At 30.0% G+C, this 14,243-nt stretch overlaps 2 long non-coding RNA genes across 2 annotated transcripts; both read right to left on the reverse strand.

Annotated features, from left to right (window-relative positions):
- Positions 1-1,064: 1,064 nt before the first annotated feature.
- On the reverse strand, positions 1,065-6,210 carry LOC126715456 (uncharacterized). The gene is made up of 3 exons (XR_007651869.1): positions 6,129-6,210; positions 5,868-5,971; positions 1,065-2,545 (listed from the first exon to the last, which is right to left on the reverse strand). It is a non-coding gene; the product is annotated as an uncharacterized LOC126715456 (long non-coding RNA).
- A 4,570-nt stretch (positions 6,211-10,780) lies between these two features.
- LOC126715451 (uncharacterized) lies at positions 10,781-13,498 on the reverse strand. The gene is made up of 2 exons (XR_007651868.1): positions 11,938-13,498; positions 10,781-11,195 (listed from the first exon to the last, which is right to left on the reverse strand). It is a non-coding gene; the product is annotated as an uncharacterized LOC126715451 (long non-coding RNA).
- Positions 13,499-14,243: the final 745 nt, after the last annotated feature.

Below are 14,243 nucleotides of genomic sequence, written 5' to 3' on the forward strand. Positions count from 1 at the left end.
TATTTTCATTCATTTATTTTTTTTAAAATAAGTTGAATAAAAAATGAAATACAATTTCACCTAGAAAAAAATCAGCATTTATAAAGCTTTACATAGGTTGATTTATAAAATAAGTCACCTCATGAACTATACTAGATAGACCGTTAGTGTTCATTTGATGTAGTTTATTTTTATTATTTTATTTTTATAAAATGTTGGAGTATTCACCTGTAAGGGGTGTGTTTAATTTATTATTGAGTCCCACGTTAAATAATAACCACAAAAGTGAGTGTTATATTTTTCCAAATAACTAGGGAAATTATTGTGTACTCTCGGAGTACCATAAATGCATACTCCTTCCTCTCACATGAATGGTGGGTCCCACTAATTAAATTCATGATGGGACCCACCATTCATGTGAGAGGAAGAAGTACACATTTATGATACTCTGGGAGTACCTAATAATTTTCCAAATAACTAAGCCTAAACCCACCTGTTTGCCAAATAGTCTATTACGCCATAATAATGACATTAAATTGACAAGATATTAGGCGTTGATTATGGGTCTTTATTTCTTACTAATTCTAGGAGGTTGACTAAAATTAAGACAGCTCATATTTTCCTTTTATCCGTCTCTTCTCACATTAAACATATGACCTGTTGTTTTCTTAATATGAATTAGGTAAAAGTTATATTTTAATAATACATCTAAGCGAAGGAGTTGGATTCCAACCCTAAATGTCATCATTATAATTACTTCATGCAATGCCATTGAGTAATAAAGCTCTTAGATGGTTTAAGTTATATTTATTCTTATTAACGTTACAAAACTTACAACCTTATTTTTTTTTTAGGATTCTTTTGATAATTCACCATTAGATTACATTGTCTCTTTTTACTGTCCATACTTGTAAAATATAAAGATGATTAGAGATAGTTAGAATAGAAATGAATGTAATCTCTCGTCTTAACTTGAGGTTGCGGGAGTAATTGTAATTGAGAAGAGATTCACATTATCACGGAAGAAGATAAGATGACTAGAGGAGAGGAATTTGGTCATAATATTAGCAATATGGTCTTTCATAGAAATGAAACGTCCTTTAAGATCTTTGCAGGGAAATTTGTCATAATAAAAAATGAAAAAAAAAAAAAAATCTACATGTTTAGATCGTACATGAAAGACCAAATTAATAGTGAGATATAAATCCAATATTATCACACCTGAGAAGAACTACGGGAAGTGAGACCTGGTTCTTTCGGCTACAGCATTAGCAAGGGCTTTTATTTGGATTTAGTGGAGGAATGAGCCACTGTTCGTTGCTTTTAAAAGGACCAAGAAATAAGATTGTGGCCAAGAAATCTTACAAAACCACTATAGGATCTCTAATCATCAACACACTCAGCTCAATCTGCATTTGAAAATTTCTGAAGATGCATAGAAGAATGATTTGAGAAAGAGAGACCATAGTTACTAGTGTCTTCAGGTAGCGTAAGATATGTTTTGACAGCAGTCTAGTGTGTTTCAGATGAATTATGCATAAACGGACAAACTTTGCTTATGACAAAAACTATTTCAAGCCTTGTGAGAGTAAAATATTAAAAGCACCAACAATTTAGTGATAAAATAAGGGATTGAAAAAGGTTTTACCAGCATGTTTCGAAAGCTTGTTGGACGTTGAAATTGGATTTTGAACAGCCATAGAATTCGCAACACCAAGTTTCTTAAGAGGTCCGAGATGTACTGTTTTTGAGAAAGATTAAGACCCAAATTGCGGAAGCAGCCTCGACATGAAAAGAAAGCAGTGAATGGCTTCAAGATCCTAGAGAGCAAATTTTGAAATCAACTTTTACGAGTTTGAATACAATGGGACCTATTGTTGGTAACAAAAATGTCCCTAACGTATACAAGGACATAAAACCGAATGTCACCAAGACAATATACAATATGAGGCTTTGGATTTAGATGCAAATAATCCTTGAGTGAGATAGAAATTGACTCCACTATTAGGTCATTTAGGCAATTGTCTAAAACCCCAAGTTATGGAAGGCTAAATAACCTTTGGTGTTATATATACTACAATACCATAGTTACATAACAATTCAAATAAAATAAATTTCATATCTATTGCCCTTTTTTGTTGGGAGAAGTTGTCTATATTTAACTTAAAATGGAAGAAACCCATATATCATTGTGGAAACCGCCATATGACACCCTAGAGGGTGTATTTTTAAAAAGTGAGTTTTTGAATTTTGGTTGTCTTTTTTATTGTGGAATTGCTAATTTATGGACATTGACATGTGATGCACCCAAAAAGATTTTAAAGGTATCCATTAACCGAACTCTTATATTATTAAAAATTCATTATTTGGGACAAAAAAACTCTCTTTTTTATTTTTTTTGCTACAAAAATCCTATATATATATATATATATATAGAGAGAGAGAGAGAGAGAGAGAGAGAGAGAGAGAGAGAGAGAGAGAGAGAGTACCTTGAGCTCGAGAATGGTCATGGGCAGTTACTTTGGAGATGTTTAGCTTTTGAGAAATCATACCTCGAAACATTTGGCTGATACATTTGTATTCAAAGAGAACTCTTAGGTGTTAAATTCCATGGGAAGACTTGTCAAATAAGTAGTCCTTGCTTATACCTTAGATTCATTGTCCACTCGACCTCAAAATTTAGGATTGAATAGGGTTCATCTTAAGTTTAATAATGATAGTTTTATTTTGTGTTCATTGAGGAAATCTTAGTTGTCATTTTCTTTTTTGTGAAAAGGTAACATCATCAGAACAGTGTTTGTTGCTTCCAAAATTTCCATGTCGAGTATCAATTATTTGAGAAAGAGTTAAAAAAATCGAGTATTCATCAATGAGTCAATGACTGCTAATATATAGGGGTTGGATTAGTAAAGCAAGCATCTAATTATAGAAAGTCCTATATACATGCTTCTTGTAAACTACACAAAAAGGAAAGTAGAATTCTACTTACAATTTCTTTCGATTTATGTTAGGCATATATTTTGCGTTGAAGTGTAGTATTATTGTTCCTGCTAACCCTACCTGAGTATAAAAGGCTACCCTAAAATCTGGGGGGAATTTTTTTTATATTTCTAAAACCAACTTTATATGTAAAACGTAAGTGAAATATATATTTGACTTGCTTATATACGACATGAAATAATCTTATTATAGTAAAAATTCACAACAATACCACCGCGCACCTTTGGTGTGGTGGTCATTTTACAAGTATAAATACTTGTGGAGGGTAAGGGACGAGGTTCAAGTGTTCAGGAGGGAGTTTCACATACATATACACTTAGATTAGGTTAGAGTAGAAATTCTATCTTATAAAAAAAAAAAAAAAAAAATCACAACAATGAAAAGCAACTAATATTGTTAACCTGACTCATAGAATAAGTTGGAAGCTCAAATTCTCAGAGACTAAATCCCATTAATAACCAACCAAATGGGATAAACTTCGGTATTGTCATTCATTTTAAACCTGATTCTTTATATGTCAAGATGAGTTAATTAGTTATTTAGCACATTTTTTTCCATTCTTATCACAAATCAACATGTAAAAACTAAAAATAGGGACACCATAGAAAATTTACTTAACCCGGCTTGGCAATGGGGGACCACCAGAAATGACAAAAAAATGGGTTTTCTTTGAGAGCAGAGGTAAATAGGTAACAACCAATTTCATATAGATATGAAAAGTTTTCTTGTCAACAATAATGAAGTGCCATATTGTCTTGTTTTACTCTTGTTCTTTCCCGCAAAATTTGCACTATATATCAATCATTAACTCTCTTTTTTCAATTTTTTGTTTTGTTTTTTAGCTACAATAAATCATTTGAACCTTGTCCTATGGGTTTGAACCTAAGCTGCAAGCTGTCCCGAATAGGTAGAGCCAAGAATTTCACCAAGAGAAAAAGCTTTCAATTGTCATTGAGTAATTAAGTAATACTACGACCACAAACAATTTTATAACATTTTTACAAATTGTTACTGTGAGAAATTTTTACTAGTTTTTATCTAGGTCCACCATTGACATCATTTTTTTACTTACCAATAACCACTCACCACATCAACAATTTATAAAACAAAATTGTAAAAAAATTTATAACTCTAGTATTTTCCATTGTGATTTTCACTTTTGAGAATTAAACCTTCAAGCACTTCGGTTGTGAATGCCTACATATATGATTTAATGTTCTAGCATGATATGGCCAAAGATCCATCTGGACCTTATGTTAGCATTGATATATTTAATTATACCCTATCTTAGCCCTAAGTTTTGTTCTTTTAAAAATAAAAGCCAAAATCGCCTAACGAAAAAATTTGAATTATAAATATCTCTGTTGAAAATATCCAAAAGTTTTAACCAATAAACGGTACACACCCATGCCCAAGATAGAAAACTTTATAGAGAAATAAATGGAGGCTACCTAGAGCTAGAATATAACTGCAGTAGGGGGTCTATGGTCCCCTCTTGCAGTAGTGACCAGTGGGCTACCACCTAGCTACACTTCTACGGTCGGAGAGAAGGAAAAGAAACTTTTTATCATATGAAGCGAACAGCCTTAAAGATTTGAAAAAGGAAAAACTACAAACGTGAACTCATTAATGATATGATAATATCAGTACTTTTTTTTTTTTTTTTGAGAAAGATAATATCAGTACTTAATTGTTGAACATTGCATAAAGCATAGACTAAGAATCGAGAAAGATCTTCTATGTAACATGCATGTACAGACATGCTTTGATATTTAAGATAAATATCTATATAATATGTATTATCCTTTTTAAGATCCAAGAATTCAGGAAACAAAGTGATGGATTGTTTATTGCAACCAATAAGCTATCTCTAAAAAGGATTATTTTTATAAAAAAATATTTTTATTAAAAGATTTCCTTCATCTATCAAGTGCCAGAAGTTCTACTACCCAGTCAAACCTCATTTCCTGTACATATACAGTCATATCTAAATTTGTACACATATCTCACTTTTCCATCCATAAATTTTTATTTAGGAAAAATTTATTACAAAAAAATTGTATGAACTTTAAAGCTGATGCTTTGGTGTAGACACCAGTCACAACACTTCTCAATCTTAATTCTTTGGAGCTAGCTCTATCGATCTAAGCTAGTGAAGGCGATATCTCCAGCAAAAGGACCTTTGAAATCAAGAATTCTTGTCTCTTTTTCATTGAAAAATTTCGTATGACACCAATAAATTTCTGTGGAATATATCAAAGATCTAACTAGTTCATGCATGCTATTATAGAACAATATGGCTTATGGGGGTTTAGAATTAATTATCATGCAAATTCTCCTAACCATGGATCTTTGTAAAACATGGGTTCTAAGATAAAAATATGTCTTCATATTCCTACATCTACAAAGACTTGAACATGTAGTAGGCACTCGATAGAAACACAACTCAACCTAACTGATCAAAGTCAAAACTTCTAGACTTTAATTAAGATGATGACATAAATAAGAACTCTTAGGTTGAAATTAGAGGTTGGTCTTACTTTCAATGGACCTCGAAGTCATAGGGAAAGTTGTATCCACAAATCAAAGGCAAGCACAAACTTACATATCCTTTTAACCACCTCTACACCTACCTGATGACACACAGACTAAACCTACCATGAAAACACATAAAATATGCACACACACACTTGTATTGTTGCGCAGTTATAGCTTCAATACCCCCCAAGTTTTTTTCTTTTTAAAGATCATAGTAGGTGAAGAAATTATGATTAGGGTTTATGACTCTAGTCATAACCATAGGTTCAAGGTCGAACAGACAATGAGACAAAGGTTATAATCCGCAAAAGGACTGCTCACTTGACAAGCATATCATAGAATTCACTCACCCGTATTTCGTTGGTCAAAACACATATACCCCATCCGATCATATATTCAACATGGTTGTACCATCTTTGATTTCATGGTATATAGGTCGCTTAAGATATTCCATCTGAAAAAAACATACATAAAAAAATCAAAGAGTAAGCTTTTATAACACCCTAAACAAGCTCAATATAAGAACCAGAAATGGGAAAAAAAAAACTAATAGAGAAAAGAAGAAGAAGAAGAAGAAGAAGAAAGAAAGAAAGAAAGAAAGAAAGAAGTACCCTTGTGATAGAAAGTACTGAGCTCAACCCCATCTAGGGTATGCAGCTGAGTTAAGTTTCCAAGCGATTTTATAGAGATAAGATTAGTTTAGCCCAAATAAAACAAAAAAAGCAAAAAAAAAAAACAAAAAAAAAAAGAAAGAGAGATAAGATTAAAGAGTCCTGGGACCAAAAAAAAAAAAGTTCTTCAATGGGTTAAAGCGTGTGAAATCTGTCCAATGGCGTGCATCTGCTACGTTTTACACGTGAGGACGTTTGACTAACAGGTGACAAAGATTGTACATGTGCTTTCTCTCTTGAACAACCTTCCTTATAGTAAACAATAAATAAAGAACGAATAGCTAAACTCCGGTTGTTGTTGTACTTATTTATTTCTACCTATTTTTTCGTTTTAGTTCTTAATTATAAAGAAGTGAGAAACTTGGATTTAAAAAATAAGCACCTTGTACTTGACTTTGAAATACTTTTATAAGTTTTTATCCTTTCATGGGAAAAGGTGAAAGATTTGTACTGTAGTGAGTAAGTGATACATGATTCACGCATAATTGTTTTTTTCACCGCCGAAAATGTGTTTCATAGTTTGTGGGTCCTACAGGTGCGTGGGATCTAGATACCTATGATATATATAGCAGGTGAACGAGATATTTTCTCGTGATTTATACGATATAAATTATTTCCAATTTCTTAAGGAAAAAAAAAAAAAAAAAAACCTACCTTTTATATCATAATAGGAGATGTTTGGCAAACCATAAAATTAATTTGGTTTTAATATAAGTTGAACTAAAATAAAGATCAATTTAAAATTAAATTGGGTTTTTATTTTTATTTTTTTTACATCCAATTAATTTAGATTTAGAGGTGTTTGGTAAACCACAAAATTTATTCAGTTATAATACTAGTTGAATAGAAAATAAAACCAATTCAAACTAAAACACATTAGGTTTTAGTTTTCCTAGAATTAAGTCAGAACAAGTTTTAGTTAACGTGCAGTTTAGAATGAAAATTAAACTCATGAAAACTAATTTCTAATTGGAATATGTATTTAAAAATCAAATTCAAAATACAATAATTTAAAATTTTGATTTTGGTGGGAATTTATTTGAAAGAACTAATTTGTTGAACCAAGAATTTACCAAACTAATTAAAAACAAAGAAACTAGTAAAGTTGTTCTTGGTTGGTCTGATTTTGTGATTTACTAAACACCCCTTACGTTAGAATCAATTTTGATAAGAAATAGTACGCGGAATTGCAAAATTTAAAACTATGTTTTTCCCAGAAATATACATGTGAAAACATGATAAATTACTCCGTAAACGATTTTTTGACAGAATACAAATTTGAAAAATAAAAATCTAAAGCTTTCTTCTTGTAGAAATATTATATCTTGTCTAATTTTGAACCGATTTTCTAAACCTTACAAGAAAGAAAAAAATTAATACAAGTTATACTTTTCATAATTGGTATAGTTCAATGACATGCCAAACAACTTAGGTAAACATAGTAAATTCCGTTTCGAACATATATGTATGCAAATTGGAAGAGTAATTAGGTTTTGAAACAAAAATGTTTGCGTCTTAATAAACATATCATATCACTTTTATTTAACCATTTTATATTTTTGACTTTTTATAATCTTTATTTATTACAATTCTGATGATGTATGTTAATTTATATAAATACAATACATACAAGTCTCTAGTCTCTAGTCTCTACTTGTTATAATATATACAGTACTTTCTAAGAGTGGAAGTTTGGATCCGAATTCAATTCAATTAACTAAGATGAAATAAATTAGATTTGGAAATGGAATTAAGAAATCAACATTTATTTATAAAAAAAAAAATTATTTTATAATCCAATTTATTTGTTTGGAACAACAAAAAATGAAATAGAATTTAATTTTCACTTGATATTTGAAACAAATGAGTTGCATTAGATAAAAGAGTAATGCTACAATTACAAATTATTTTACAAAATGTTGATGTGACAAACCTCTTATTGGTTTTCATTTAGGTCCACCATTAATATCACTTTTTCATTTACCAATAATCACTCACCATATTAGTAGTTTGTAAAATTTTTTGTAAAATAGTTTGTATCTCTAGCATTATTTTAGATAAAATTCCTAATATTACTCCACTAGCCCACAACATTTAATTTGCTATCCAGGCTTGTAAAAATAAATAAATAAATGATGGAGAGAGGAGTTTAATTATTCACATTTAATATTTTTGGAGAGAAAGAGATGTTTTATTAATTCATTTTGGTTTCGAACAAATTAATTGAATTTTAATGCAATTAATTTTGGTACCTATTGAACTTTTTTTTTCTTTTATTATCGGTATCCTACTGCTACTTGAAATAAGTTATTACTTATCCCAAAAACATTTGTTAAGATGCCATGGTAATATATATCCTTAAGACTTTAACTTTTGCTTTAGAAACATTTGAAAAAAAAAATTTCAATTGTTAAGAACCGGCAAATTCATCATTAAACATATATATAGTTACAAATCTAGTCATTGTTTAATGATCTATGAATGTTAAATTGCTGATTATCTAAAAAGTTTAAACTATTAGAAAATAGTAAATTTAATCATTTAACCATAATTTTAATACTCTTTTTCATATGTGAGCCTAAACTCTCTCCCTTAACAATTAGGGCATAACACGTGAAATTTTTGATATTTTAATTAAGAGGAAAAATGAAGACAGTGAATTCAAGATTTCTTACTTTGATATCATGTTAAATTACTGATTTTATAAAAAAAAAAAAAAAAATTTAGCCATTAAGAAATAGTGAATTTAAATTACTTATTTAAAAAAAATTTAGCTATTAAGAAATAATGAATTTAATCATTTAACCATAATTTTAACAATGGAATAATAGTACAAGTTAAATAGCAAACTATTAAGTAAACTTTTAATTAGTCTCTTTTTGGAATTCTAGTTTTCACAAGTTGTGTGATCTATGCATCACCGAAAAAATGTACCTCATTCTATATTGTCAAATGTGAGCTGTGTCACTCGGCTCACTCCTCCTCAAAATCAATTAGTGCTAAGAAAGACACACTTAAGTCTTTTATGACATTCCACATTACACCCTTGATAACATTTCTGCAACTCGAACCCATGACCTTGGCTATGATACCATTTTTTAGACTTTGAGTTGTGTCACTTTATCTCAAAATCAATTGGTGATGAAGAAGATACACTCATATATTTTATGGAATTCAACATCACACCCTGGGGACTTTTTTTTAGAGTGATAGTAAGGATTTTTATTGAACAAGACATCCATTTGAACTTTTCAGTAGAACAAGGCAGAAGTCATGCCTCCAATTATTTGTGGCACAGTTATTGAGATATTTGTTGTTTGAATTTATACTAGTTCTCATTGTTAGTATTACAATAACTTTGCTTATCTAAATTTGTAAGGCCACTCTATGCATATGCCAAAACTTCGTCTATAAATATGGTTCCCCCCCCCCCCCCCTCTCTCTCTCTCTGTGTTTGTGATTTCATATATATTTCTGAGATCCTTTGGAATAAAGAGAAAGAAAAAAAAAGGGTGAACGTATGAAATCTTTGAAAACCTATAACTTTGTCTCAGTTGTACTTCCATAATGAAATAAAAATAATGCTAGAAATATAAAAAAATTTACAAACTACTGATGTGATGAGTAATTATTGATAAATAAAAAATAGATATTAATAGTAGGTTTAAATGAAAACTAATAAGAGGATGGTCACATCAACATTTTGTAAAAATGTTGTAAAATAGTTTATAGCTGTAGTATTACTTAATGAAATAATATGTAGATTATAACATTTATGGGTCTCTTCTTTTATAATTCCCTTTCAGTTTATAATTCCCTTTCCTTTTAAACTGATTACACTTGAAGTACTGGTGCTATTCGTAGCTTCGTGTTAGTTCATAATTTGCTTTCCCATCATTATCTTTGTCAATTTTCTTTCCTTTTAAATTCACTAAATCTTTGACCTAATAGAGGCTCCTCTTTAATTGTTTATGTACCACTATTATACTTTGTCATATACAATTAATACCGATTTTCACTAACCTTTCAAAAAAAAAAAAATTTATACCAATTCTCTATATCATTAATTTTTATATAAGAAAGGTACTAGTTCTTTTCCAATTAAGATTCTCTTTGTTAGCTAGGGATAGTGTGCCTAATTTACCCAGTACATCAAACTTGAGAGAGCGGGGCAATATTTAAAAGATTCAAAGATTTAATAGTTCATGTTTATAAAAAAATTGGTTCAGACATACTGGAAATTTCCATTTTATTTGTGCATAATATTTTTTTTTCCCTTTTAAAAATAGAGTTTTTTTTTTTTCTCCCCCCCCCCGAGAATGTTATCAAAATCAATTAGTTTATAACTTATTCGACTGACCTAGTGTTTTTTGTAAATTTAGACAACCATATTGGACTATAATTGTACAACATCTTTTGATAGCTAGATTACATGAAATTACAATTTAACGGGAAGGTGCCAATCATAGATTTCTTCACTCACGCACGCGTTATAACTAACTTAATTTTTTGATGATGTTATCTTTTTAACAACTTTTAATTAGCTTTATTTTTTTTTTTTTTTTTGATGACTCAATGATTGGGAGAAAAGATATTTGAAGTTAGATGTATCAATTATCAAACAACTTTCTTTTTCTTTTTCTTCTCTTTCTTCTTCTTCTTTCTTCTCCCTCTCGTGAAACAAAATAGACGTGGAGGAGACGAAAAAAATAAGAAATATTGAAGCCAAACACACGTTAAGGGACTTCGCAGCTCTTGTCTTCAAGACCAATCATGTGACCGAAGAATGGGGGTGTGGGTAGATTAACTTACCGGGAGATTTGGTGTAATCGATGTTAAGATATACTAAAGTAAATGGTATGAAGTCATTGAGAGCTTGTGCTGGGGCAAGAGTGAAGATGAAGATGGAGCAAGAGAAGAACATGATGGACCAATGAAAGTCTGGTTTCTTCAATTATTGCCTTCTTTAAGTCTTAACTCTGATTTTGGCCATGTGGAACCCTTGTTCTAAATGCATACAAGTAACACTACGTTTAGGAGTTCATCGAAAAATGTAATAAGATAAGCTGAATAGATTATAAAAAAATAAAATAGAAGGTAAAGAAATATGATTTTTTAAAAAAAAGAAACTGTATAAGTTTATAAAAAAAAAGAATGAAAAATGTTTAATAAATAATTTTACTATTATAAACTTCACTGTTATTATTTTTTATTTTTTGTAAATTATATATGAGTAAAATAAAATAAAAAATTCAATATTTTAACTTTATTTTATTAAAAGATATATATATATATATATATTCATCCCACTACTAAAAAAAATGGTTAGAAAGAAACATAGTGCAATAGCATTTTCTACTACTTATTAGTATTCTCCTTTTCTTTAAACTCATAGGAGAATTAAATATATGAAATATTTCTTAAAAATATAATCTCATTCTATTCTCTTAATTATAGAGATATTTGTAACCTGTCTATAGAACTTTTGTAAGGAAACCAACTCATGAGACTACTCCGTGTCAAATATGCTCTTGACTGATGTGGATGTGAGTTTATGAAACTAATAAGAGCTTTTGTACAGAATTTGTCTTTGAGAAAGGGAAAGACTGTTGACACAGAGGACCATTTATTTCTCCTTGACCTACGGGTACCTTCTTTAGCAAAATTTTTGTACATAAATTTACATATATATACTTACCACACCAAAAAATAAATAAATAAGAAGTCATATATGTAGAGAGATTCAAACCTGATTGGGTCTTAATTTGTTTTGACTTTCTTGGTGATGATTTCTGACTCTGGTCCATGAAACATATAAAAGGACCAAAAGTTGTGATGTTTCCATGCAAATCCTTGTCAAATGAAAAGTCCCTTCTGCTCATACCTCACATTCGTTGTAAGTTCCACCTTACCACGGGCTAGTCTTTAATATTCTAGGTATGGTTGATCACATTCTAAAATTTTTTAGCTTAATCTATTTATGTACAATTTCTTAGAATTTCATATTTTGAACGTATAAACAAACTTTCAACTAAATAAGTAATCTAAATAGCTCATCCAAATGGAAACTAACATGTGGTATCCTATGACCAATATTTTTTAAAATTGATAAATTACACGTAATACCATGAATTTTGAAACATAAACAAAGATGGTTTGAACTCACAACTCGATCTAATGGGCCAAAAAGAATACTAAAGAATTGATCAGTGCTCGTACAGAAGTAAAGATATTGGTCCCCTCGATGTGTGTTTTTCTAGCTGCTTTCTTTTTCTTTTTTTTCTTTTTTTTGGTTGTTGTTGCTGAGATGTGTATTTCTAGCTCGAATCAATGTACAATAATTAATTTTGGCCAATGTCCGTCTATGACTTTTGGGTTTGGCAAGGGCAACAAGCTTTATCACCATTACTTTACCAAAAAGTTCTCCAAAAATAACAATATCTCTCAAACAAAGAGTAATGGTATAGATATATAAAAATACACAATTTTGTGCCACAACTTTTTATGTAATGAGTTGTGATTGATGAACGTGTGATGGTAGGCTATATAGAGACACACTTCCACCACTTGTAGCTCTTCCCAGGAATTGTAATACAAAATTATGTATTTTTATACCTCCTTAACATTGCTCTTCAAACAAAACAAGTATGAAGCATGAGCACAGATACCGCCAAATTTGAATTCATTGATAATTGAGTATCCAGACTGCAAAAAGTATAGGCTAGAAAAGCCTAGAATCTAAAGGAGATTGTCCGGTCCACTAGCTATGAAGTATTTAACTACTTTTCAAAGGTCCCTAGAAGTTGGGAACTAAAAAACTAGAGTGACGGGTATATCAATGTTCACAAACATTAATGTAGGGTCACCTTTTTCAATTTAATTAGTAATGGTTCTCAATCAAAAAAAGTTAAAAAGTAATGTGGTGGATATTTAAGCATGTTGACCATATATAACTACGAAAGTAAATACGTTTTCATTCTTCTTCTATAATAGACCTAACTTTTTATTCTAAAAATAAAAAAATGCCAACCTTTTGTAATTTGTAATAAATTCTTTCTTTTATAATAGGCGGAAGTTTAATTTCAACTATAACGTTCATTTTATAAAAATTAATTTTATCATCAAGTTAAAACATCAATAAATTTTTTGTATGGGTAGAATTTAAATTCTAAATTTTTTATTCAACAATAAAAAATTTTACAAGTTAAACTAATTAAAATTCACGACAAACCTAACTTTTAGTTATCAATAAGTTTATTACAACAATTAAACATTGGTTCTAAAATGTTAAGTTAGTTATGAAATCTTAAATGGACTAATCAGAACTAGTTTCATATATATATATATATATATATATATATAACAATTTTCATAATTTTTTTAACAACTGATCTGTTATGATTAGTGTTGGTCTACTTGAAACTAATGTTTGAATTAAAAGTTTCCACTCTAAATAGTTAATGAAAATTTTTTTGCACGGTATACAACTATACATAATATTGCTCTCTATTTATTTCTTAGGTGGAAGAGGGAAGGTGTGTGTACTTGTGTGTTCGGTCAACTGGTCTGTCCTTCAACTCTTCTGGTGGGTTATGAGCTAGTATCCACCCACATAGAAGTTCCACATTTACTACCAGCCAGAGGTTCTGCTACCTAGTCAAACCACATTCGTCTCTCTCTCTTATACATATTGATGTAAGAGACAGAGAGTGAGGTTTATATATTTTGCACGTGTAATCGTATTCTATTTACCACTGAGAATGTATATGACCTTTAGAAAAATCAACCTACCAAATAAGATAAGTCTTGAAAGTACTCAATGCTTTTTGTCTTTTTGGATGAATGGATATTAAGTTTTAACCTAGTAAAACGAACAAAAGAGAAGAGAGAGACACTCCTCATTGCTCTTATACACCATTTTAGAAATAAGAAAGAAGTTCACCAGGCCAACAAATGATTTCCTCTAATTAAAGCCTAGAGTTTACTAACAAATCATTTAGGTAAGCCTTGGGATTAGTGCCTATAAACTAACTTCATTGACACTCTTCCTCCAAA

Source organism: Quercus robur, chromosome 1 (assembly GCF_932294415.1).
Source record: "Quercus robur chromosome 1, dhQueRobu3.1, whole genome shotgun sequence".
Taxonomy (NCBI): domain Eukaryota; kingdom Viridiplantae; phylum Streptophyta; class Magnoliopsida; order Fagales; family Fagaceae; genus Quercus; species Quercus robur.